The 25,318-nt window shown below is 41.4% G+C and overlaps 1 protein-coding gene across 4 annotated transcripts in view; it reads left to right on the top strand.

The window, feature by feature from the left end:
- Nucleotides 1-682: 682 nt before the first annotated feature.
- The window catches only part of cntn5 (contactin 5), a 324,354-nt gene continuing 299,718 nt past the window's right edge, over nucleotides 683-25,318 (top strand). For 3 of the 4 annotated variants that reach the window (XM_072694549.1, XM_072694548.1, XM_072694547.1), the window contains exon 1: nucleotides 683-1,017. The gene's annotated coding sequence lies outside the window, so the exon portion shown is untranslated. The remainder of the gene's footprint in view (nucleotides 1,018-25,318) is intronic. The other variant, XM_072694551.1, reaches the window with a different exon arrangement.

The raw sequence follows: 25,318 nt of genomic DNA, 5'->3' as shown, positions 1-25,318 counted from the left end.
GATATAATGATGCTTAAAGTAAATTAACAACAATCTACAAACAAATGTATCAGTAATGAATCAGTGAGTGGATAAATGAGTGACTAGTCAATGGACAAATATATCAAAGGATGAATAAATAAATGACGTAATGAATAAATGAATGAATAAATGAATGAATGAAGAACATACACGATACAATGAAAAACTGGTGAATCAACAAACACGTGAATCAGTGAGATGAATGAATCAATGAATCAACGAGTCAATGACTGAGTGGATACGCGACTACGCAGATAAACAAACAAACAAACAAACAAACAAACAATAAATAAAATAAAAATATATATGTATGAGTGAATGATTCGTGTGCACGTGCAATTCTGACAACCCGTCTGTTGTTTTTGCTTCATTATCGATCTGTGTTGTAATCGGACTGAGGGCGCGATTGGGTCTCGCGCGGGAACTTGTTACCCTGATTGGGACGCAGGCGCGCGCCGCGTGGCTGAGGAGGCGCGAGGATCGCTGCTTCCACCGCTGCTTCAGCTGCTGCTGCTGCTGCTGGAGCGAGAGCGGGTGCCGCCTCACCGAGCTCGCGGAGTGGCGCGAGAGCAGCGCGCGCCGCAGTGAGCGAGAGAGGCGAGACGACGAGAAGCGGAGAGACAGAGAGAGAGAGAGAGAGAGAGAGAGAGAGAGAGAGAGGGAGGGGGGGGGGAGTCGAGCTGACGGAACGGACGGGCGCTCTCAGTGTAACGGCACCTCATGCCGTGACAGGGTGGAGGAAGGAAGAGGTCGCGTGAAAGGAGAGGAGCAGGTGAAGTCACCTCCACAGCCGGAGGAGAGGCACGCGCGCGCGCGCGAGAGAGAGAGAGAGAGAGAGAGAGAGAGAGAGAGAGAGAGAGAGAGAGAGACGCCACGGCGGAGAGACCAGACCTGATTTTCACTGGATTTCCAGCCGCTTCATCCAGCCTCCGTTTGAGACTTTCTGCTGTCTGTGTGAGAGCAGCCAGAGAGCAACACAGCAGCGTCCTCAGCCCGGTAAGTGAGACTTTCCCTGCGGTCCAGGCTGCCCCGCTGTGGTGCTGTGGTGCTGTGGGAGGTTTGGGTGGTGTGGGTGGTGTGGGAGGTTTGGGTGGCTGTAGGCTGAAGCAGCTCGCCTGGGAGGGCAGTTGGAAACTGGCGACGCTTCTCAGACCGCTGTGTTTCCCCTCGTGTTTCAGAGCTGAACGTTTATCTGTAACACTTTCAGAAAGGCTGGAAAGGCTGGTGCTGTGGAGCGAAGTTGGAGTTGAGGTGGTGGGCTGAGCTGTTCTGTAGTGCTGTAGTAAACTGGGTGGAGAAGTGGATGTTTACAGTGTGTGGACGGAGCAGTGGGCAGACAGTCACCTATACCTTCATACTGTCTGTCTGTATATCTGTGTATATCTGTCTGTGTGTATATTTATATATTTGTGTATATAAAGTAACAGAAAGCTCAAATCCTAGATATATATATATATATATACCCAAATATATACCTTAAAAACAAACAAACAACAAAAAAATACATATATATAGTTTTTTTTCTGCTGTTTGTTTGTTCTATGGGTATATATGTGGGTATATATATATATATATATATGTATACATTTTATATTTTAGTTGTTTTTTCCCTCCACTTTTTGACTTTATTTGAACCCGTGTCAGAATTGCTGATAGATTTATTGATCAATAGAAATGCTCCAGATTGACAGATAGCTAATCTTTTTACCCTGACTTCAGTGTGTACTCAGATCAGTGGGCAGGTGACGCTCTGTTCTCTAATGCTCAGGTAGTCGCTCATTCATTTTTTAAATGTATTTATTTCTGTGCTAAAAAAGGTACAGAAGGCTCAGAAGAACAAACTGACTTCTAATATATTCACTTTTTAATGTAATGTGAATCCGGCAGTTGTTATTTGTAATGTATCAGACTTTCATGGTGAATGGACCAATAGAAACACTCCAGAATGACTACATTACATGACTTGGAATAAAGTCATTGATTTTACATTGACTTCCATTGAAAGTTGAGAAGGTTGTTCCTTTAAACAAAAGGGCAGATGATTCTCTGTTTCTTCATTGTTTATTTATTTCTGTTACTTCTGCACAGTAGCTTCTATATATAATCTATATATATATATATATATATATATATACTTTTTTCACTTTTCTCGAGAATGCGAATCTGGAAGGTATTATTTATATTGTATCACAATTTCATGATGAATGGACCAATAGGAATGCTCCAAAATGACATTGATATATTCTTTTTTACATTGATGTAAATGTATTCTTTATTTATTAATTTACTTACTTACTTACTTACTTATGTAACTGTTGACATGTAGCCTATATATATATATATACAGTATATATGAATCTGTCAGTTACTTTTTACATTGTATCAGAATTTCCTGATGAATGGACCAATAGAAATTCTCCAGTCTTTAATATTTGAATGTGTTTGGCTCCTACTGAAAGGTTGTTTCCCTCTCCTGGTAAAGGAAATGTTAACAGCGTGTGCAAGCGGCGGAAAGGTGGAATACAGTAGGAACTTCAAATTGGGAACGTCTTCAGGATTTCACTGGGAACCAAACGGATATATCCTCAGGCTCGCAGCGTGAATTATCGATGGGGAAAGAACAGGCACGATGACCACAGCATCTCGCAGCCTTTTTGTGTTGGCATGTCCACCCCACCCCAGTTAACCTGGGCTGAGCACTCGTTAGGGTTTAAGGATAAACCCGAGAGATGAAAGCAGTCCAGATTCGGACTTTTCATGGAGCTAAATGACTGGTTATGAGAATGACAGGTTCGAAAAAAGGAGCCCGGTCTTAAAAATAACAATATGACTCCATGACAGGGCAATTCATCTTTACAGAGTGAAGGGAGATGTTTCCTTGTAAACAAGGTAGAGTCAGGTCCTGTGATTTATTGCCTTGCGAGAAGAGGATATATCCTACAGCTCAAATGAACAAGTCCCAGTCTAATACAGGCGGTGTGTACTTGACTAATATTGAATGAATCTCTACTCCAACATATTTCTCTGATGTGTCCAAAGCCGTGGGATCTTCTGGAGATACTGGGTCTTCCGCCCTGACTAAGGCTGACAATCTCAGACTGTAAGGCTGAAGACCTGCAGTTGTGTGCTTTACATGTTGGAGCCAGCTGGGTGTAGTGTTGTGTTTGTGTGTTTCAAGAGAGCTGATGATGCAAGAAGGCCTTCTGTCTTCACAACTTCAACTTCTCACCACCGGAGAACAACGTGTGGGCACTGCTTAGTTGTAAGAATCGCGAAACTTCAAGCAGTTGTGGTTTGTTGTCTCAGTTCCCCGAGCTGTAGCGTGCCTGGAGGGGGTGGAAAGCGGAACGTCAGTGTTCTGTGTTTGTAGGAAAAACTCCACAGAGTGTCAGAAGCGAAGACGGGAGATTTTCTCACCACAGCCGTGCTGCGTTTTTGTACTTCCAGCCATGCCAGCTGGTTGCCATGCAACAGGGGCGTCCTGAAGATCCTAAGTCTTAACTGACGGGCTCACCAGAGGGTTCTCCGACTGTCCGAGCCGACTGTGCCTTTGCTCTGGCTTTCGACTAGAGCGAAGTGATTGGTGATTCTGTTAAAATATTATCGGTTAAAATATTGATTAGGCCGGATTTTCGTTTAAAGGGCCCCTATGAGAAAGTCAAATGCCCTCATTTTTTTGGGCAACATGACAATATTTTAGCGGAATGTGATGAATTTTGTTATTGTGATCCGCAATATGTTTTTCTAAGAATATCGAAGATATTGTTAATGTGTAATAAGCAGCAGATGCTGAGTATAAATCACTGTATTCAGTACAGGAGAGGATTTGAATAGTAGTTTATAAGAATCTGTCGCTACTGATACATTTTGTCTGTGATTAGATGTATCATGATAAATATTGTGTATCGTGAATATCGTCTTTAAATATCTTTAAATATTGTGATATAGTATTTTTACCATATCGCCCAGCTCTATTTCACAAGGTGTGGCTCACTCCCCAGTCCATACAGTGTATATGTGGAAACTGAGCTGCAGAAACGGCATGATTGACAGAAATGTACTTTATTTATTTTTTTATTTAAAGTTTTATTTTGTCTGTGATTACATGTATTGGGATAAATATTGTGTCTTTAAATATTGTGATATAGTATTTTTACCATATTGCCCAGCTCTATTTCACAAGATGTGGCTCACTCCCCAGTCCATACAGTCTATATGTGGAAACTGAGCTGCAGAAACTGCATGATTGACAGAAATGTGCTTTATTTATTTATTTATTTATTTATTTAAAGTTTTATTTCTAAATTTAATTAAAGTTACCCAACCCATGCATATTCTGCAATGCTCCCGACACTGGAGGGGTGAAGGCTGACACATGTACAGCCAGCCAGAGCCTATTTTTTACGACACTGCCGCTGATGCAACATCATCGGGCAACCAAAGCACTCTGAGGAAATCGCCCTGTACCCGGCTCTAAAGCATCGGCCAGCAGATGCCAGTGGCAGCCAGCAATGCCCTGGAGTGAAGGAGCGGGGAGTGAAAAGCCTATATACCCACTCTGGAGAGAGCAAGGGCTAGTTGTGCCCTCTCAGGGCCACGGCTGCCAATGGCTAGCAGCATGGCTGGCATTGAAACTAGCGATCCTCTGGTCATAGTGACGGAGATTCATCTATTGATTATTGAATAATCATTATGATTTGCTCAATTAGCAAATAACGCTTATGTATGTCTCAGCTTTTAAATTTAGCTTGATGTTGAGTGACAGCGCCTTATTATGCCAGATCACTCTGGGCCCCTCTCAAAGTGCTTTTTGCGCAAGGCACTGTACGGGACAACCAGTCAGAACAGAGCTCATGTATCTTAAATCCATCTTAAAGGTGCAGTAACAGAACCAGCCTGTTTAATTTGAAGGGAAAGAAAGAGAGGTTGAAAAGTAGTCGTGCAAAAAATAAATTACGGCCATTCTTGGACCATAAATTCGCACAAAAGTCGTAAGTGGACCTGGAGAAAAAAAGAAAAAAATGCAAGAACAATGTCAGAAGTTTGCCTGAGACAAGCTGATACATCTCTGGCTAAAGTTTTCTGCATTAACCACTGCTCCGTATGACTGGGATGAATGAAGGACATGTTTGTGGTTTTATTACAGTATATTTGACACATTTTAACTGTTAGGATTCATAACTGTGTCTTGAAAGCATCATAAAACATGTTTAACATCGTTCAGTACGCTACTTTCTTATCTTCCCTAAGTGACCTGAGCAGCGTTAGTCTGGAGCCCTAACATTTATTTCATTGCTGAACTGCTGAACTGCTGATCCTCTGTATAGGATTATTACACTGACTGTTTTCCAACATACAGCCTAACACTTTTTTACCTTTACCATTAACTATCCATTAGCCACTGGGAAGTTAGTTACAAGCGCTTCCCCAGTATCAGCTCTGTTGTTGTGCCGCAGTGAAGCGCTGCCTCCACTTTGTATACTGTGCTTTGAATGCTGTGAGGTTTGCGTGTCTTGCTTTTTTGAATTTATCTCTCTTTGCCGCTGCCGTCATATAAAATTCTTTCTGTGCCGCAAAAGATTTCTTCTTGGAAAGACAGAAGCCGCTCTGCTCTGGCGTGCTTTCATGTACTGAAATCTGTAAGATATATAAACACAGTCACTTTATGCAGCTTTTTTTTTTTTAGTACACCACATCAGCAAATTTCACATAGACAATTCTTCATCATCTATGAGGCTGAATTTGGCGACAAATCATTGCAGGCCTAATTTGAACTGGATATTATTTCACTGATGTCACAAAATTTTAGTTTAAATTCATTTAAATTCATGTCTGAACTATTTTGCTCAGAGTATTTAGACAATTTTATATATTATTTGTTTTTCTTTCATTTGGAAAGTAAACTGAATTAAGATTTGTTCAGAGTGGTTTAGTTACACTGTTGTGTAATTATTAACTGGGGATGCACAGATATGGGATTTTGTGTGCTGAGGCTCATACAGATGCATAAACATTTATAAAATGTTTATTAACCTGGGACTACATATACCTGGATTAGTCAAATATGTACCGTGATTTCAACAGTGAGCAATAATCTGCTATATATATATATATATATATATATATATATATATATATATATATATATATATATATATATATATAATGTATTAAATATTGATCTGATTCAAAAAACTTTTGAGAAGTAGTAAACATAGCTTTTGTACCTGTAATTAAAAACGTAAAAACTTAAAAAATGAAACTAAGCAGATAAATAAATACACTGAATAACAAAAACATGACTAAATAAATGAGAATTGTGGCCTGGGCAAGTGTTTGGACACCCAAAGTAAAAAAAATGGGCTCAGTTTTTTCCTTTTATTTTTGATTAGTAATTCCAGCCTGAGGCATGTCACCAGCTGTAATTAGGAACTGCCAGCTGGATCATCTAAGCAGCTGTCTGAAGATCTGAAAATGAAAGTAATCAATGCCCTCAAGGCAGGGGAGGGCTATAAAAGGGAGTCAAGCATTTTCAGCTTTCAGTTTCTACAGTGTGGAGTGTTAATAAGAATGGGCAGTTGAGGGGAACTGTGGAAGTCAAAATGAGATTTGGAAGACCAAGAAAACTCTCAGAGAGAACCGAGCTGGCATGCTGGTGAGACAATCAAATCAGAACCCCCATTAATCTTCATGAAGGTTTAGCTGAATCAAGAAGGTGCTGCACTGTTCCACTGTGCAGCGTTGCTCGCAAACATAATCTTCATTGAAGAGCAAAGAAAACCTCACTGTGATTTATCACAGAACTCAGGAGGGTCTGAAGTAAGCAGCAGAGAATTTAGAGAGGCCAGATGAGTTTCAGATGGATGCGGTTCTGTCATGCTTTGGAGAGCGGCTGCCATTAGTGGCAATAGCAATATTGCACGGGTGGAAGGAAGAATGAATTCCACAAAATATCAGCAAATCCTGGATGCAAATATCAAAATGTCTGTGAAAAGGTTAAAGCTGAAAAGAGGATAGAGTGTCTGTAACGGGATAATGATCCAAAACATACCCCCAAACACACCATGCACTGCCTGAAGGGACACAGGCTAAAGCACTGGTAATGGCACTCTCAGTCCACAGACCTGAACATCATAGAAAATGTGACTAAACGAAGCTTAAACCCAGGCTGAACTACAAGAACTAAAAAACTGCTGGCTGGAGTCAGGCTTTCTGTTAACCCCAGCCCTAAACCCTAACCCTAAACCCTAACCCTAAACCTAAACCCTAACCTAACCCTAAATCTAAACTCTAACCCTAACCCTAACCTAAACCTTAACCTTAACCTTAACCTAACCCTAAATCTAAACCCTAACCCTAAATCTAAACTCTAACCCTAACCCTAACCCTAACCTGAACCTGAACCTAAACCTAAACCTTAACCTAACCCTAACCCTAACCCTAAACCCAAACCCTAAACCCTAACCCTAAATCTAACCCAACCCAACCGTAACCCTAAACCTAAACCCTAACCTGACCCTAACCTGACCCTTACCTAACCCTAAACCCTAACCTTAAACCTTAACATAAACCTTAACCTAACCCCAAACCCTAAACCTAAACCCTAACCTTAAACCTAAACCTTAACCTAACCCCAAACCCTAAACCTAAACCCTAACCTAACCCTAAACATAACCCAAACCTTAACTCTTACCCTAACCCTAAACCCTAACCTAAACCTAACCTAAACCTAACCCTAACCCTAACCCTAACCCTAAACCCTAACTCTGTTAGGTGACCAGATTGATTAGTAGATTGTTATTTGTTGTGAAAAACAGAGTTTGAATTAGCTGTGTTCATTACTCCTCAATTCAGTTCAGTCAATTCAGTTTAACTTTACTGCCAATATTCTAATACAGGGTTGCACAGTGCAACCAAATAATTAATTGATAAAACAGAATATATATGAAGATCTCTGAGTTTTATCAGCGTTTGAACTTTTGTTTAGTGAATCAGGGCAAAACTCCTGAGAAGGGTAAGGAAACACGTAACGTCTCCGATACCAGTGAGGGAAGCCATCGCCTCTTTTAGATTTGCCACATTGCCGGGTCCCCAGCTGAACCGCACCAGCTAACAGACGCCTGTGTTGGCCAACATCGCTTTTAGAGTGATGAGGGGAGAGAGCGCCATCTACCCAGCTGGAGAGAACACGGTCAATTGTGCTCCCTTGGACTCCGGCTGCTGATGGCAATACGGCGTGCCTTGAGATTCAAACTCGTGACCGGCCCATAGTGGCAGCGCATTAGACCGTTAAGCCACTCAAAGCCCAATAAATAACTCTTTTTAATCACATTTCCAAGTCTGTGGGGTTTAATATCGGTAGACCTTGCTTTATTACTTCCATTCTTTGTATTAAGCTCCTTTAATATCCATCTCTTTCATGTCTCAGTGCCATGCTATGCCCTTGCTGTACATTCAGTTTTACTGTAGATTAGCATTTAAATTTAAATTCAGATTTTACTCTCGTCAGGCAGCCTTGGATGGAGATGGAGCTCTGGCCACTACAACAGTACCAGACCATGTTTCATCCTGATTACAGAGGCCTGGATGTCAGTCGAGATGTTCATATCACAAGTCAGAAGTGAAACGGACGCAGAAATCTGTCCGCCTTTGACGACGCCGGGGGTCAATTCCTCGGACGCGTTATTAACACATCGGAATGTGATGATGCCTCAATTTCCTCCATATGACCAGTGTGCGTAGTTACTAAGCAACACCTTAGACGTTTTGCAACTGGGTCAGACGTTCATTTAAAAGTTTCTGCACCAGAGATTCAGCCTCGCTCACACGAACCCTATATGTGAAGCCTTCAAAGGGGACTTCACAAAACTTCAAATGAGAGTCTCCTTCCCCCACATGTTTCTTCACTGTTTCTTCTTGCTTTTCAGAGCTTAGCAGAAGTAGAAGCAGAATTGCCCATCAAAACTTGTTAGGAAACGGTATAGAACTTAACTGATTAGCCATAACATTAAAACCACTGACCTGTAAAGTGAGTAACATTGAGTCTACACTGACACTGAGATCTAGTTATGGATGTTGTATCCTGCTAACCTATCAGGCAGCAAGTGAACAGTCAGTTCTTGAAGATGATGAAGGTGTTGAAGCAGGAAAAACTGACAAGCGTAAGAATCTGAGACACTGAGAAGAACCAAACTGGGATGTTCTAGACTAGAACTGGGTCAGAACATCTCCAAAACATCAGACAGGTCTAGTGGGGTGCTCCCTCCTGGTATGCAGTGGTCAATACCTACCAGAAGTGCTCCAAGGAAGTGCTCCAACCAGTGAAAACAACAGGCATTAGGGTTGTGAGGACCACCTCTCAAATTGCAGGACTTAAAGGATCTGCTGCTAACATTAGTCTTGGCGGCAGATCGCCTTTAGAGGTCTTGTGAAGTCCATGCCTTGACTGGACATATGCTGGACATGTGACGGAGAAATGAACGGTGAATGCAGGGGGTGTGGCTCTTCTCAATAGCCCTGCAATTTGTAATGTGACATGTGCTTCATTATGTTTCAGTATATTTTTTACTAACTATATGTACGTTTCTCACCTTTAGCTTCAAATATTCCCATTTTGTTCGCATAATTACCCAATAATTCCCGTTAATTTTGCAACCCTAGTCTTATTCTACTTGGTTGCCGAAAGCACGTCTGACCATTCCAACACCTTGACCTGCACCATCTGTATAAATCTGCTGGATATTTTTTTTTGCTGAGAAATCAACTAAGATAAGCAACAACACGTTTGGATGTACTCTGAATTAAGCCGTCCGCCGGCGGCTATATAACACAACTAAATAAGTACAGCAGATGCTGATAAAACAGAATATATATGGAGATCTCTGAGTTTTATCAGCGTTTGAACTTTTGTTTAGCGAATCAGGCCGGCTTTGCAAATTGCTTTCTAGTATTTACGCCCCCTGTCCTCCTCCTTCTGCACGTTTTAATGAAACATAAACCAGCCGTGGCCATTATGCTCTGCTTACCAACGGGCTCTGGGCTCTGGAGTATTAGTATGCTGAGGACCAATTTGAATTGAGCCTGAAGGAAAGATTTAGATCACGCTCCGCTCTGTTTTTACGCTGCTGCCAACTGCAGTGGAGTGAGCGAAGCTAAATGTGAATTCATGTAATTTATTGAGACTTATATATTTCAGTGATTCGTTTGTTTGCATGCTTGTGTGCTTGGATTGTTTTATTTTAGAAAAAAATCCTTGCTGTCCACTGAAAAACTCCCGTGACTTTACAGGAGAAGGCCAAAATGCTTTAACTTTGAATGGAAGTTAAAGTAAAATAAGAGTTTATTCCAAGTATTTTGGAGCGTTTCTATTGGTCCATTCATCCAGAATTATTTACACAGTGTACAGAAGCAGCTACAAGGTTCAAACCATGGAGAAAAAAATGGAGATACATGGTTTTCATTGGACAGCAGCGATATATATATAGATCATCTTCCCTCTTTATGCTTACTCACACTCTCTTATGTAGACTAAATGCACACATTGCCAAGACACTGGACATGGGTGTAATGATGATACACCTAATGATAATACCCCTTCTAGATTAAAAAAAAGAGCTGACCACTTCTATAGTACCTGTAGAGAAGAAGTACTGCCAATAGAATAGGACTCTCTGAAGCAGATGAACATGAACCTATTGGCACCATGTTGCCTAATTCCAGGTGTGGACTAGAGGGGTATAATTATAATTATGTTCATATGTGCAATAATATTAGTAATGTATTTCATTTTAATATGTGTGCAATAACTCAAAGAGGTGCAGTAATTTCAATAACTGCTTTATACTGTATGTTCCATATTTATTATAACAGTTGCTGCCACTTCGCCACTTTATTATACTCATATAATTTATAAACATGTACATATTTACATTTTTATTTCTAATTTGTATGTTCATTTTATTTTATAGAGTGTTTACTCTTACATTAACTGTAACAACTGCAATGTAACTGTAACAACCTCCTGGGATCAATGAAGTATTTCTGATTCTGATTCTAATAAAGCCTCCCAGCACTGAGCTGTGGAGCAGTAGAAGAGCTGTGTTCTCTGGAATGATTGTGGTGGAGCTCCAACCAGTACTTTTGGAAAGAGTTGAAGAGGTGATCTTTCAACATCCTGACCTCATGAACGTTCTTGCTGCAATCAAATCCTCACAGCAATGCTCTGCTCCAAAATCTAGTAGAAAGTCTTCTTCTCTGAACACTTAACGCCCTTGATTTTAAAAGAAACAAGAAATAGGCAGGTGTCCCAATACTTTTGTCCACAGAGTGTACTTTGTGCTTTCCTGTGCAGGTAAATATGAGGTCAGGCGGATCTCTCTCCTCAGGGGTTGTGCTCTGTTCTATAAATTACACCTAAACGTTGTTCGAGTGCCATTTGTCCGGATTGGATGTTGTGTTTATGAGAACGAGACTGAGCATGAATCTTCTTGGACTCATCTCTTTCCTCACAGTTTTAAGTGGCTTAATGAGGATTTGTGTAAGAATTCACAACCGAGAAGACTAATTATTTATGTGCCTAATGACCGTAGTGTTGCTTAGAGCTAGAATAAGGATGTCATACTGTGATACAGGTCATCCGATTCAGGCCTTGCATTTTATGAGCTAATTATGTCTTCCTTTCATTAAAATATCTAATCCTGTGCCACAGTAACAATGGTCATTACATGCAACAGAGCAATATTATGCACACTGGGTATATTTCCACCACCCTGTTTAAGTTAAGATGCTGTCTAACTGGAATTTAGACTTTAATTTTCATCGCAGCGTGATGCTTTACCCAGTGAGACCATGTTTCGGCCCTTAACAAGCCACATAAGGACTCGGCACATGGTTGTTTCATTGCCATGTTTTTGCCCTGAGACGACATTTTTGTCTTGCAGTTTTAAAGGTTATTGACATGAGCCAACAGGCCTGGGATCAGGACTAATTGAAAGTGACAAATGCAGCAAAGACGCCCCGGAGAAAGCTGAGCCCAAATGTGTCCGCACTCCGAGGACAAACCGGGGGATGGTGGGGTGGGGGGGGGGCTGAAGCTTTTTTTTTTCTCTAGATAAGATAATGGGACCTCAGGGAGTTTCCAACAAGAGATCTAGAACTTCTACAACGAAAATGGACACAAATGTCCCCAGGATCTCTTCATGCCGAGCCGTGAGTAAACATGGAGGATGGTTTATCCACGGGGTTGGCACGAGGACTGTGTGGTGACAGCTACTGCAGAGTCTGGGACTAGACATGCCAGATTTTAATGAAATCTCACGTCTCTTATATAAAGTCTTTAGTAATGATGAAGAATTAGGCTCCGTTTACAGTTTACCATTATGGATATACTATGCAGTACTGAACATGATGTTCAGCTTTACATTTGCACAGTGAAAGGGTACATCAAAATTCAATATCAACATCTATATTGTGTGTATATAGTGTAAATTATTTATTTATCTAAATTTTTGTAACTGAGTGTCCTGCTATCCCTTTCTGCTGTTACACTGTGAATTTCCCCACTGCGGGACTAATAAAGGACTATCTTATCTTATCTTATCTTATCAACCAAAACATTAAGCACCGCTGACAGATGAAGAAAAACATTGATTATCTTCATCTACAGCGGCTCTGTCTGTCGAGGGGTGGATCTACATATTAGTCTTCAGTTCTTGAATGTGAGGAAGGTGTGGAAGCAGGAAAAATGGACAAGGGTAAGAATCTGAGACACTTTGACAAGAACCAAACTGTGAAGTTCTAGATAAATGACTGGGTCAGAACATTTCCAGAACATCAGGCAGGTCTTGTGGGGTGTTCCCTCCAAGTATGCAGTGGTCAGTACCTACCAAACGTGCTCCAAGAAAGAACAACAGGGTCATGGACCTAAGTTTCATTGATGCTCATGGAAGCCCTGCGCACCTCATAACTTACAGGACTTTAAGGATCTGCTGCTAGTGTCTGAAGGTGTCCAGATACCACAGGACGCATTCAGAGATCTTGTAGAGTCCATGACTCGAATATTCAGATCTGTTGTTGCAGCACAAAGGGGGACCTACTGGCTGTTAGAGTGACTCTCCTCCCTGACCAATCAGCTCCCAGCTCCTTTACAGCACTGAAGTCAGGTCGCTTCCTGAGTGTGTGTGTAGTGGTACACACTCTGGACTGATATCTGTGGTTGTTGGTCTAATGGTGTGTAATAACTGGTTTATAGTGGGTGAATGTGCTGTGTGTGTGACTGGGGTTTCTGTAACATGTGTGTGTGTTAGCATTAGCGTTAGCCGACTCTTGGTTCTGAATGGGTTCTTCAGTGCTGTTTTATGAACAGAGAAAGGTGAGCGAGCGGTTCTCCGGTTGTCCCACAGGTAAAACAGAGCGTTTCAGTGAGGGTTTAAAAAAGGGTCAGATATTATGGTCTGTTTTCATGTTCCACTGTAAAATAGCTCCACACTGCAGAACCTCAACTCCTTTATTTACCTTCTGAGAACGTCCGCACTGCTGCTGCTGCAGCCGACTGGGCTGTAGTGTCTGTCAATGGCACCTTGAGGACACCAGATGGCGCTCTGAACAGCATGGCTAAAACATAAACTCGGAACTGGAATAGGATTAGAACAGCCAATACCCGACCCATTAAAATATGTCTGGATTAGATCAAAAAGCGACGTTGTGGCATCAAATCCACAATTTTAATATTATAATAGATCCTGCTGATTTCCATGATGTTCTCAGTGCGAACTCCAATGGAAAATGGCGTGTTTGTGTATTGATGCTTGCCTGTTCACACACAAACGACTAAGGGAAGCCTACACTAGCTTTGATGTGAGGAGTAAAATCTCGGAGGGTGCTGAAATGCTAAAGATTAGAGCCTTTTAATTAAAACCAGCCTCGCCAAACTCTCGCTGAACTTTAGGTATATGAAAAACAGTGCTGTCATTCAATCTCAGACAATGCTTACTGTTATCATTCTAGGGGAAAGCATTGCAAAAATATGTGGGGAGCTGACCAAGGATGACTTCATACATAAAAGAATACCAGTGCGTTGGCCTACTCTCAGAGAGAGAGGGTATTTTACAATTCCGCAGTTGTACAGCCAATCCAGGCAGATGACTGCTAATATTTTAGCATATAGTCCATGAGAGAACTGTGATTTCCATAATGCCTGAGAGCGTTTACGAGCCACGCTCAGCGCTGAGTGAGCCTAGCTGCTTAGTAATGGACTTTTGAGTGTTGGGGGCTGTTGAGTGGAATAGAATCTTCCCCTGGCCACCCTTGCTGTGCCCAGAGGCTCGTCTTATTGTTGTGCCTCATTTAGAAAGGAAGCCCACTGGTCTTTTAGAAAATGCGTAGGAAGACAAACATCCCTCCGGAACCCTCTGACAAGTTAATTTGTATAATTACTTGTAAGTGTCTGCTTTGTGGAAATTGACTTAATGCAGCACATTTTGCACTGCTGTATGGTTTAGACTCGCCATTTAACTCACCGTATCAAACGTTGCAGTGCGTTACACCCTGGTCAGGAAAGGTTTTCAGTGTCTGGATTCTCACAACATGAGATTTCGGCTCCTTTGCGGCGGCGCTCAGTGGCTGGATAGAGAAAATAGTAAGGGATTGATATCCAACCTGTGTAAATCAAACTCCATTAACTCAAGTACTCTTTGATTAATATAATTATAAAAATTATAAATATATTTGTTTTATTTATTTGTTTTCCACTTTCAGCATTAAAGACAAATGGGGGTTAAAAGTTCTTTATTATATATATATTTTTTTAGAATTTTAATGAAATAATTTTCTGAATTTTAAATGTAATTATAATTTAAATTGTAAAATATGATTTTATAAAAAATACTTTTACCTCCAGCACAACAGAAGGATAATGATTAGGCTTGGGTGGTATAACCGGTATGCCGTATACCGATATATTTGATAATGTTGACGATATCTCTGCCAAAATAAGCTCATTCTTCCATGTGCATTTGAGAGATCCACAGATAGGGGGCACTGTGGGAGCTCACTGATTGGTAATGTCAGGTTCTAAAAACAGGTGGGAATAATAAAAATGTTAGCGACGCAGGGTTCGACTGAAAGACAGAGCAAATATGAGACAGTCTACTAAATGAACAGTGGAAAACGCTACTAAGAACGTTCCCTCGACTCTTCCTCGACCCTCAGATATGAGGCCTTATTCTCTAAACGTAGCTTACTTATCTAAGCCTAAATAGCGGTTATGAGTCCAAACCCAGAATTGGTCTCTCATTTAACCTTTCTGTTCTGTTCTTTCGCTCAACTTTGCTCTCAGACATCAATTTCTATAAAGGCTAAAGGCTATCTAGCTTAGCGAGTGGCTACAGATCCAAATCCTTTGGATCTTTCCTCAGATTTTTTTATCCATGTTCTTCCAAAATCTGAATCTCTCTGGGCCTCGTCTGCTGATGGCTAGCAGCATGTCAGGGATTTGAACCAGCGATCATCTGGTCATCGTTATAGCACCTTATTCCGCAGGACCACTCAGGCCACTTGAGTGTTTTTTTGTTGTTGTTGTATGTGGTCCTTTAAAGAACATTTCCAATATGCCTTTTTATTGCAAAGACCCTTTTTAGTGCTGTACAAAAGCCTTTTTGCTGAGCCTGTAGGCCAACATACAGGCACCTACATGGGTGTCAAATGCCTGATGTTATACTATAGTCAAAGTTGATGGCAAGGTTTCCTCTGTGATTCATCTGCATAAACTGTTTTTGTGCAGATCTTTCTTCTCAAAACTAAATCCCCTGATTTTTTTTTCTTTCTCTTTCAGTGCTAAACATCTTCCCGTATCGCTGTTATGTATATTATCTGCAAATAGCCACAGGCAGCCTCTCCTTCCCATCTTTTCACTTCTACGGGGTTATACGATGTCTGCAAGAAAATGTGCTAAAGATATTCATTGGATACTCCAGATTGAATTGTATTCCTCTTCAGCGGTGCAGTGTCATAAAGGACTGGATGATTTGGATAGCTCCCGAACAAGACACTCAATCGCACCTTGAAAAAAGTGAGATAAATGCTCTTCAGTTAATTGAGATCCAGACTCCATCAGACCTGACTCGTTTAAATTCGTTCATTGGTTTCCAGGCGAGGTGAACGTGCACTTATACACTCCATGTGTTCGGTGAGGACTCAGTCTGAGGGCATTCACCCTGACTTTAGGTTATTTTCTATTTTAATGTACTTTAAAATTAGTCTGTTCGCAACAAACCCAAGGTTTAACCACACAAGCGTGTAAGGGTGGAAGATATGGTAAAAATATTATAATAACAATATTGAAAGACGTTGGCAATAAGTGATATTTAGCACAACATTTGGACACACAAAACAATATTTTGCAACAATAGAAGCATATTTAAAAATGCCTTGTTTGATTAAACATGCAGTTAATCAATGTTCTTTAAACCAGCATTATATGAGATTTGGTATTTCTTGTTCTTTGGCTCTCCCTACAGTTAGGAAGTGGAATTTATGCTTTGAGCCACCCCTAAAGGACACGCCTTACATGCATTTCTGGGCAAGCTGGAAGATACAGAGCCATTAAGCACTTGAACCGTGGAGGCAGTAGAGTCATATTACAGGATATTACGCTTCATCAGAGATACATAGAGCACTTTCTTGCATGCCAAGTGTTATTGAGGCTGACACTGAACACATCTTTCATCATGTATTTCAGCTTTCCAGGCAAACATGGTAAATACAAGGCTTTTGTACTGCTAGCTCTGCTGATACTCACTGTACTGGGCTGAGTGATGGACTCTCGAAAGGGGCAATCTGGTTAGTAGTGTTAAAAGTCTTTACTCTGCTTCCCTATGAGACACGTTATTTGACTAATTCAACTAATATGAGAGTTTGAGTCAGATACGGTGCCTGACTGGCGACATTTCAGCACTCGGAGTGGATTTAAACACGGTCATCAGTTGTGATGTCCGTATTGCCCTGTAGTGGTTGAACGAGTAACTGCTTTGTCTTATTACCTCACCTAGCAATGCTCCAGCAACTCACACAGTATGGATCATAAGACCAAGGACCAGCACTCGCTATCGACTATCATTATTGGCCAATTGGATATTTCACATATTTAGGCTGAAAATCGGCTAATACCCATACATGGTCGATCAATCCTTCCATCTCTAGTGGAAGCTGTATTCTCACTGTTATGGGTCAGTGGAGTAGCAACATGATTTTTAAAGATGTTATTATGTTATAGTAAAAATGTGACATAATGCTGCTTTAAGCTATGATAAACATCCATAATATGCTAAAAAAAAAGCATAAAATATTGCCATATTGCCAGCACGTAAAACATGTATGCAAATTTGCTGGGCTGCTATTTTATAGATGAAATATATATATTTTTATTTCAGTTTAAACATTAAAATCGCTTCATAAAAATCGCACATATACAATAAAATACATAAATAAAACTAAATAACAAATTAAATAAGTAAGATAAAAAAAATTTAAGATAAGAGAAGAGATAAGAGATAAGAGAAATGGTTGCAGCATTGTCACTTTAAAATAATAATATCTAGTATTCTTCAGGCTTATTAGGAAAACTTACAAATATGTCCATTAAAAATAAATAAATCTTATTTATTTATTTAAAATTAATAAAAATCAACACAATCGAAACACACAAAACATTCAGTCTCCAACTCATCGACTCTCAGGGGTCAGCTCTACAAATTCGGACATCCTGATGTGTTTTGCTTGCAAACCTTACTTCCCCACACCACAACACAGGCCGCCTAATTGATGTCTTTTGTTTACCGCAGCCTTCAAGTCTAATCAGTTTTAATTATTCTTAACTGGTCACATTGAGGCCTGCCAGCGTGAGGTAAATGATGTGCAGGAGCAGTTAGCTTGGCAATGTGAGGCAAAGACACATTAGCTTCTCCACTGTGGCTGGGTTTTTAAGCGAGAACACAAAAGGGCTTTGAGCAGACACCTGGAAAGGGAGAAAATTGTGGATTTCAGCTAAATCTGAGATTAGGAGTAGATTTAACAGAGCGAGCTGACAGAGGTGTTTACAGGGCAGCTCCAGGGGCAGGAGATAAGTGCATTTAGAGCCAGTCCCAATGAGAGATTTAAGAGATCTGTGTCTGAAGAGAGAACATTACGCTGCTGGATACCATCGTCTGACAAACAGCATTTTTCATTAGCGGTTCTCAGCTGTGGAAATTACAGGTTGAGGCCAAAAATATGCTTACATAACCCCCCTCACGACGTGTCCTCAAAAAGAAACCTCAGTCAGAAGCAATAAAGGAGTTATTTATTACCGATTTGTGTTCTTGGAACTCTTAAAATACTTAAAATACACTATATGTCCAAATGTTTGTGGACACCCCTTCAAAAGAATGCATTTCACTATTTTCACTACTATTGCTGACACAGATGTGCAAATGCACGCAAACAGCTTGTGTAGTCCCTGAGAGAAGTCCTACTAATAGAATAGGACTCTCTGGAGCAGATTAACATCATGAACCTACTGGCACCATACTGCCTACTGCCAGGCATGGGCTAGATATGTATGAAACCCCCCAGCATTGAGCTGTGGAGCAGTGGAAGAACTCCATGTTCTCCATTACTACTTTTGGGATGAGTTGTGGAGTTGGGGATGATGAGGTGGGGTGGTGATCATCATCCAACATCCTGACCTCACTAAAGCTCTTGTTGCTAAATGCAATCCTCACAGCAATGCTCCTCCGAAATCTAGTAAAAAAAAACCTTCTTACCTGGACAGTAGAGACAGTTATTTCAACAAAAGCAGGAGAAATTCTTTTTAATATCACTGATGTTTTAAGGACGAATGAATGAGCAGATGTCCCAATACGTTTGTCCCCATAGCGTATAATATTTATTACGTTCACTTAGTCTAGCAGTGCCCTCTTTTCTCTCTGTAATGCACCCCGGTTGCTTGTTTCCTTGGTGTCGGTGCAGGGAAAAACCAGGCCCCGAGGTGGAACGTGTGAGATGGGGATGCTGATGATGGTGTGCACTGACCCTTAGGGAGGGACAGCGGATTTTTTCCCAACCTCTCGCCCGTCTCCTGATTTCACATGACAGAGGAAGACCCTTATTCGGCCAGGCTGTGCTAAAGCTGCGCTTTTTTTCGACATGTTATTTTTCGAAATGTCTAACAAGCGCATGGACAGTGAGGGTGAGTGAGATGGAGTGGTGATAATGAGGGGCTTTACTATGGCAGAGGAGTCAAACGGCAGGCCGGGACAGGGAAGAAGCGGCGCTCTGACTGCCCTGAGGGTGTTGAGATCTAGCTATCTAACTCACTGCCTTCCAAAAAAATGACCTGTGTTTTGGGCTGTCATGAATGACCAGTGATGTACAGGGCAGCGATAACAGTCTGGGTTCCTATGGAAGATTAGTTCTGCTGGAATCTGATTACAGTCGTCATGGTGATGATGAGTTTACCAGGCTCTGCAACTTTATAATCTAATTAATATTATTAACAATACTAATATTCATAACAATAACCATAAAAAATATCAGATCTGCATCAGCGTAGCCTCACTGTGAAATAAGCTGTTGACTCAGAGCCTGTTTACACCTGCCATTAACAGCGTTTCTGGTGGAATGGGGAATGCGAGAACCATCTATTGTTCCACCATGTTGTAGAACCCCCAGCATTCCTCCAAACCATTCACAGTCTCGCGGAGCAGGACAGCTTTAATTAGAACCGCTGTAAACAGAAGTGTGATGTTCTAGATACTAGAGACAACTGGGTTTAGGACATCTCCAAACCATCAGGCAGGTCTTGTGGGGTGTTCTTGATACTGGAGTGGTCAGTATCTAACAAAAGAGCTCCAAGAAAGGACAACCGGTGAACCGGAGACAGGGTCATGGGCACCTAAGGCTCACTGATGCTCATGGAGGTCCCGTCCACCTTATCAATGACAGGACTTAAAGGATCTGCTGCTAACGTTAGTGTTGGTGCCAGATGCCGGAGACCACAGCAGGACACCTTTAGAAGGGGGACCTGCTAAGTGCTCGGCAGTGGTGATAATGTTATGGCTGATCAGGGTAGATTTGTGCTGATTCCCATTTTGTCGGGTTTCAATGACCATGCAAACAGCTTAAATTTAGCATCTCTACGTGTTCGACAGCCGTTTTATTCCAAGCATTTCATCAAACAAAGCTGAGTTACCTGAATTTTCAGACTATGAACGACATAAAGTCTCAACAGCAATGTGAAAGACTAGTGGAGAGTCGGCTGAGACATGAGAGCTGTGATTGGCTGTTGAGGTTATTTCACCATAGTAATTTCTGAATGCTCTCAAAGTTCAGATATTAGTACTGTGTTTAAATCTGAATAATATAACTTAATAATAACTTATTTTATTATAATTATTATCATCATTTCTCTGCTTTATTTGAGCAGTTGTTATTTCTGCAAATAAATAAATGCTCTAAATAGTAATATTTTTATTTTGTTTGGGGGAAATGTTGTCCATGATTTATGAAATACACGGCAAATGTTAATTATCTGTAAACACACTGCCTATAACTAGTAAAACCAGAGAAACTGATCATGTAGGGTGGCCTCTTATTTTTTTTTCCAGAGCTGTGTATTACTACCAGTATTAATAGTGCATGGTAATAGGTTATTGTGTATGTGATATGACTAAATAATGGCCTGTATTATTTTACATTTGCTGAATCAATACTTAAATCTATCAAAATACACAAAACTTTAGAAATGTGTTATAACAGCCAACAAACAGCACTCTATATATCACTGTAGTTTTACTGCAAAGCTCAATAACAGTGAATTTAGACCTCAATAATAAAGGAAAAAGTCAAAGTGTGTTATTGCCGACAGAATTTCAGCTCTGTGTATTTTTAGATGATGGATTTGATTTTATATCCAGAACAGGTTTCTATAACGCTAATAGAGGTGCTGCCTCAAGAGACTGTGGGTAGCGTGATTGTAGCCGATGTGCTCTAGCACATAGTGGAATGGCGTCACTATAGGAAGGTAAATATCAATTTTATCAAAATGCACATGGGAGAGTAGCAAATTTCCCTTGAGGGATGTCACAATGGGAGCAAATAAGCCCCAAGCTTGTGTGTACTTTACACACATCCCACTGGTAAGAAAAACGGGCCTAACAAACACACACACACACACACACTACATACGTAGATACACCCAGTTTATTCATGCCAGAGATCCCACAGTTAACAATGTGAATTCAAGTCAAGCCGAATAAACAGTGCTGAAATGTCGCGTGGTAATGGGGGCACTTGTTCCGTTGCCTTTATTTCAGAAGGGAATTTTGGCAGTTCTTCACCTCACTCACTTCTCCCACTGGGCTTCAGTGCATCTGCTTTCAGTGCCGCTCGTGTCAGGTGACTGTCAAAACCAGAAATTACGTTCTGACCTCCTAATGAAAAGCTAATGAACTCAGCGTCGGGCTTTCATGTAATCTCAAGCTCACGAGCAATAATCCTCTTATCAAGCTTATGAATATCAAATGGCTCCTTAACCTCGTGTAAAGCACGTCTTCTGACACGAGCACCCTGTCGAACGATAAACTTAATTACTTTTTTGTCTCCTAAAAGGGGAGCTCTTGCGTAACCTGTGCCGTTCCCCTTCTGCCCACTTCATTTTGACTTGCGAAGAGTCAGAAGAGATCGCTTGCTTTCCCGAGAGTCACGCGTCTGAGCTAATGTAGTGCGACTTTCAAAGTGCAGCAGTATTTCAGGCTACTGTACGCTTTCACTGTATGCTTAATCGCAGAGGATTTGGCCACTGAAAAGGTTTCGGAGGAGTAAAAATGCCAAAAAAACAAAAAAGTTAAGATTAACAGCACACTTTAAACTAGTGTTGCACCGATACCATGAAGCTGATGGACGCCGTACTTTAATTTGAACATTTTAAATTTTGGTTTGCATACTTTATGAATCCAAATGTTTAAGCAACCAGTAAACAGCCAGTCTTAAATAGTTATTACCATTAAACAGACGTTTTATGGAACTTTCGGGACATTTTGTGCTGTTTATTACTGCCAGTAATAAACTGCTCAACATTCTCTGCTCTCCATAAAATCCTTTCAGAACTAACTCTCTCTTTTTACCTCCTCCGAGTAAATGGCCACCCAGCCCGACCTGCTGGAAGATTGCCCGCTGAGGTCCGCTCTACCTGCGTCAGACCAGCTGCCACCTACCAGTCCAACCAGCAGGCCCCCCACCCACCACCCATACCAGACCAGCGGCACACCCGCCTACCACTGCTACCTGTTTAATGACCATGTTCAAACCTAAATGGACTCTTAACTATCTGCACTATTAATATCACCACTATTAACTATCTGTTGTATCTGGTTTGGTAAGGAGGACGGGTCGGGTCCCCCTTGTGAGTCTTGGTTCCTCTCAAGGTTTCTTCCTCCAGCTCTGGGGGACTTTTTCCTTGCCACTGTCGTCGTTGGCTGCTCACTGGGGGTCTTTGATCCTTAATGTCTTACGTTATTTCTTCTTACTTCTTTGTCTTGGTCTTTTATTTATTACTAATTATGTAAAGCTGCTTTGTGACGACAACAGTTCAACAAAAGCGCTATACAAATAAATCTGACTTGACTTGACTTGACTAGTGCATGGTAATAGGTTATTGTGTATGTAATATGACCTATGACCTATGAATTATGGCCTGTATGATTTTCAATTTGCTGAATCAATACTTAAATCTATCAAAATACACAAAACTTTAGAAATGTGTCATAACAGCCAACAAACAGCACTCTATATATCACTGTAGTTTTACTGCAAAGCTCAATAACAGTGAATTTAGACCTCAATAATAAAGGAAAAAGTCAAAGTGTGTTATTGCCAACAGAATTTCAGCTCTGTGTATTTTTAGATGATGGATTTGATTTTATATCCAGAACAGGTTTCTATAACGCTAATAGAGGTGCTGCCTCAAGAGACTGTGGGTAGCGTGATTGTAGCCGATGTGCTCTAGCACATAGTGGAATGGCGTCACTATAGGAAGGTAAATATCAATTTTATCAAAATGTACATGGGAGATAGAAGGTTTTTGCCACACAGCGATAATGTGAAGAACCATGTAATCAGACAAATTACTATTTAAATGTTTAAATGGTTCTTCTGAGTTGCCGTGGTCTTGTGTAGAACTCTTTTTCTAAAGATCCCCTAAGGAACCCCTTTTTATGCAAAGCTGCGTTATGTGATATTGGTATCTTCTGCTTCCAGGACACCCTCCCACAGTGACGTAGTGCAGTGCAGAGCCTCTAGGACTTTATCATCAGCAACAACAGACCCACACTGAACGAGTGTAGCGGTGGGCGGCCACTGCAAAATATATGTAGTGGAAACACTGTAGTGTAATACTGCCATAAACACCACTGCTTTTTAATACATGTACCACAAAATGGCCAGTGTGGCTGTAAAGGAATGACCCTTGGAACTGACCACGTCATCTCCTCTGCTTCCCAACTCATCCAAAAGTACTGGATGGAGCTCCTCCACCATCATTCCAGAGAACACAGTTCTTCCATTGCTCCACAGCTCAATGCTGGGGGGCTTTATATACCCCACTAGCCCCTGCCTGGCATTAGGCATGTTTATCATGTTTATCTGCTCAGCAGAGTCCTATTGTATTGGCAGTACTTCTCTACTGGGACTAGATAAGCTGTATATGTGCATTTTCACATCCATGTCACCAGGTTGGACTCACTAATGCTAGTGCAAAATTTCCTGTCGGTGTTAGCATGTAACTAGCACATTGCGTTTCTCCTGTAAGTTGGAGCGTTTAAAAATGGAGCTCAGGTGGACAGGCAAGTGGTGCGTGTTGTTCGTGGCAGGGTAAGCTGAAGCTAAGTTTCCATTAGCAGCTAAAGCTAGCGCCAGATTATCTTGGCAGTGTAAGCCTATAGGGAGCACATTGTACTTGAGCGGTGGGGTTCAGCTAGATCTCTGGAATCCCCAAATGGGCTAGTTAACTTATTTTTTTTTTTGTCTTACTAAATAAATGAGTGCTTAATTTGTACATTTTGTACATTCTTAGAGTAATTATGAATATAAAAAATAAATTCATATTTGTAATTAAATTAAAAACAAGTTGCTGAAACAACCTGAAAACGTTCAACCAAAAAAGGACGTAGTTTCACTGCATGAACATGTTTTCAACAACAACAGAAAAATGCATTCTTTATAAAGCAGAAGAATGCATTCTTTAAAAAGGGTGTCCACAAACATTTGGACAGGTAGCGTTTAACCCTTTACAGATCATTCCAGTATTGGTATTTCTGCGCTGGTCGCTGCATTCAAAGCAAACAAGAAGTTTGTTTTACAAGAAGTCTTATGTCATCATACAGCCTAAGAACAGAGCAACGCCGTGACAGAGCAGCCAGTACCACCCCTGAATAACTCAGCACCAGGCCGGGATCCCGCGCTCCCTCAGGGCTGCGTTCACACATTGTTGCATCAGTGTTGGGCCCAGGCACCCCCCCTCCGCCTCCGGCTCCACGGTGGGAGGGGTGGGTTGTTGGGTTGGATCTCAGGCTTGGAGAGGCAGCCTGAGCAGCGCTCTCGCCAGGGCCTCGAGGGCAGGGTCTCTGAAAGTCAGCTTCTGTGGTCTCCTTCTGGAATCATTGTGGGAGCATTTGCGGACGGTGCGGAGTCTTCCACCATCCCCAATCGCTGCCTCCCGCAGGTGCAGGGCTACAGTAGAGGGGGCAGGTGAGCAATAAAGAGCTTTTGGCTGAGTTGTTCATAACGAACAGTCAGCTTTGATGTCCCCCTCTCTGTCTCTCTCTCCCCCTGATTCCCTCCTTCTCTCGTCCCCTCACCCTCTCGCTCTCTCTCTCTGGAGCATTTATGTGCATCTCCCACTGCAGGGCACAGAGAACAGAACAATAATGCTTTCCACCCGCTGCCACGAGTGCACAAAAATAACTCAGTTAGAGCGTGCACTGATTCAAGTGGATGCCGCACGGCTTCTCTGTAACCTTCTGTAGCGAGGCAGGGATTTTCGCTTTCGCTGTTGTTGTTGTCTCAGGCTTAGAAGAGATCAGAAAGGCATAGTGTTTCAAGATCCTGCACATTCTCTCACGTTTGACTTACGGACAGTGTTATGCCAGAGTGCTTCTCCCCTATATAAACAAGTCCTTACCTCTGTACCAACAGTGGGGTACACATTAAGGCCATCCCGATATAGGAATAGTTGGCTGATGTGGCTGTCTGATGTTTTCTGTGTATG

This window comes from Salminus brasiliensis, chromosome 13 (assembly GCF_030463535.1).
Source record: "Salminus brasiliensis chromosome 13, fSalBra1.hap2, whole genome shotgun sequence".
NCBI classification, from domain to species: Eukaryota; Metazoa; Chordata; class Actinopteri; order Characiformes; family Bryconidae; genus Salminus; species Salminus brasiliensis.
Note: the sequence above shows the minus strand (reverse complement) of the source record. Positions and strands in the feature narration are given on the sequence as shown.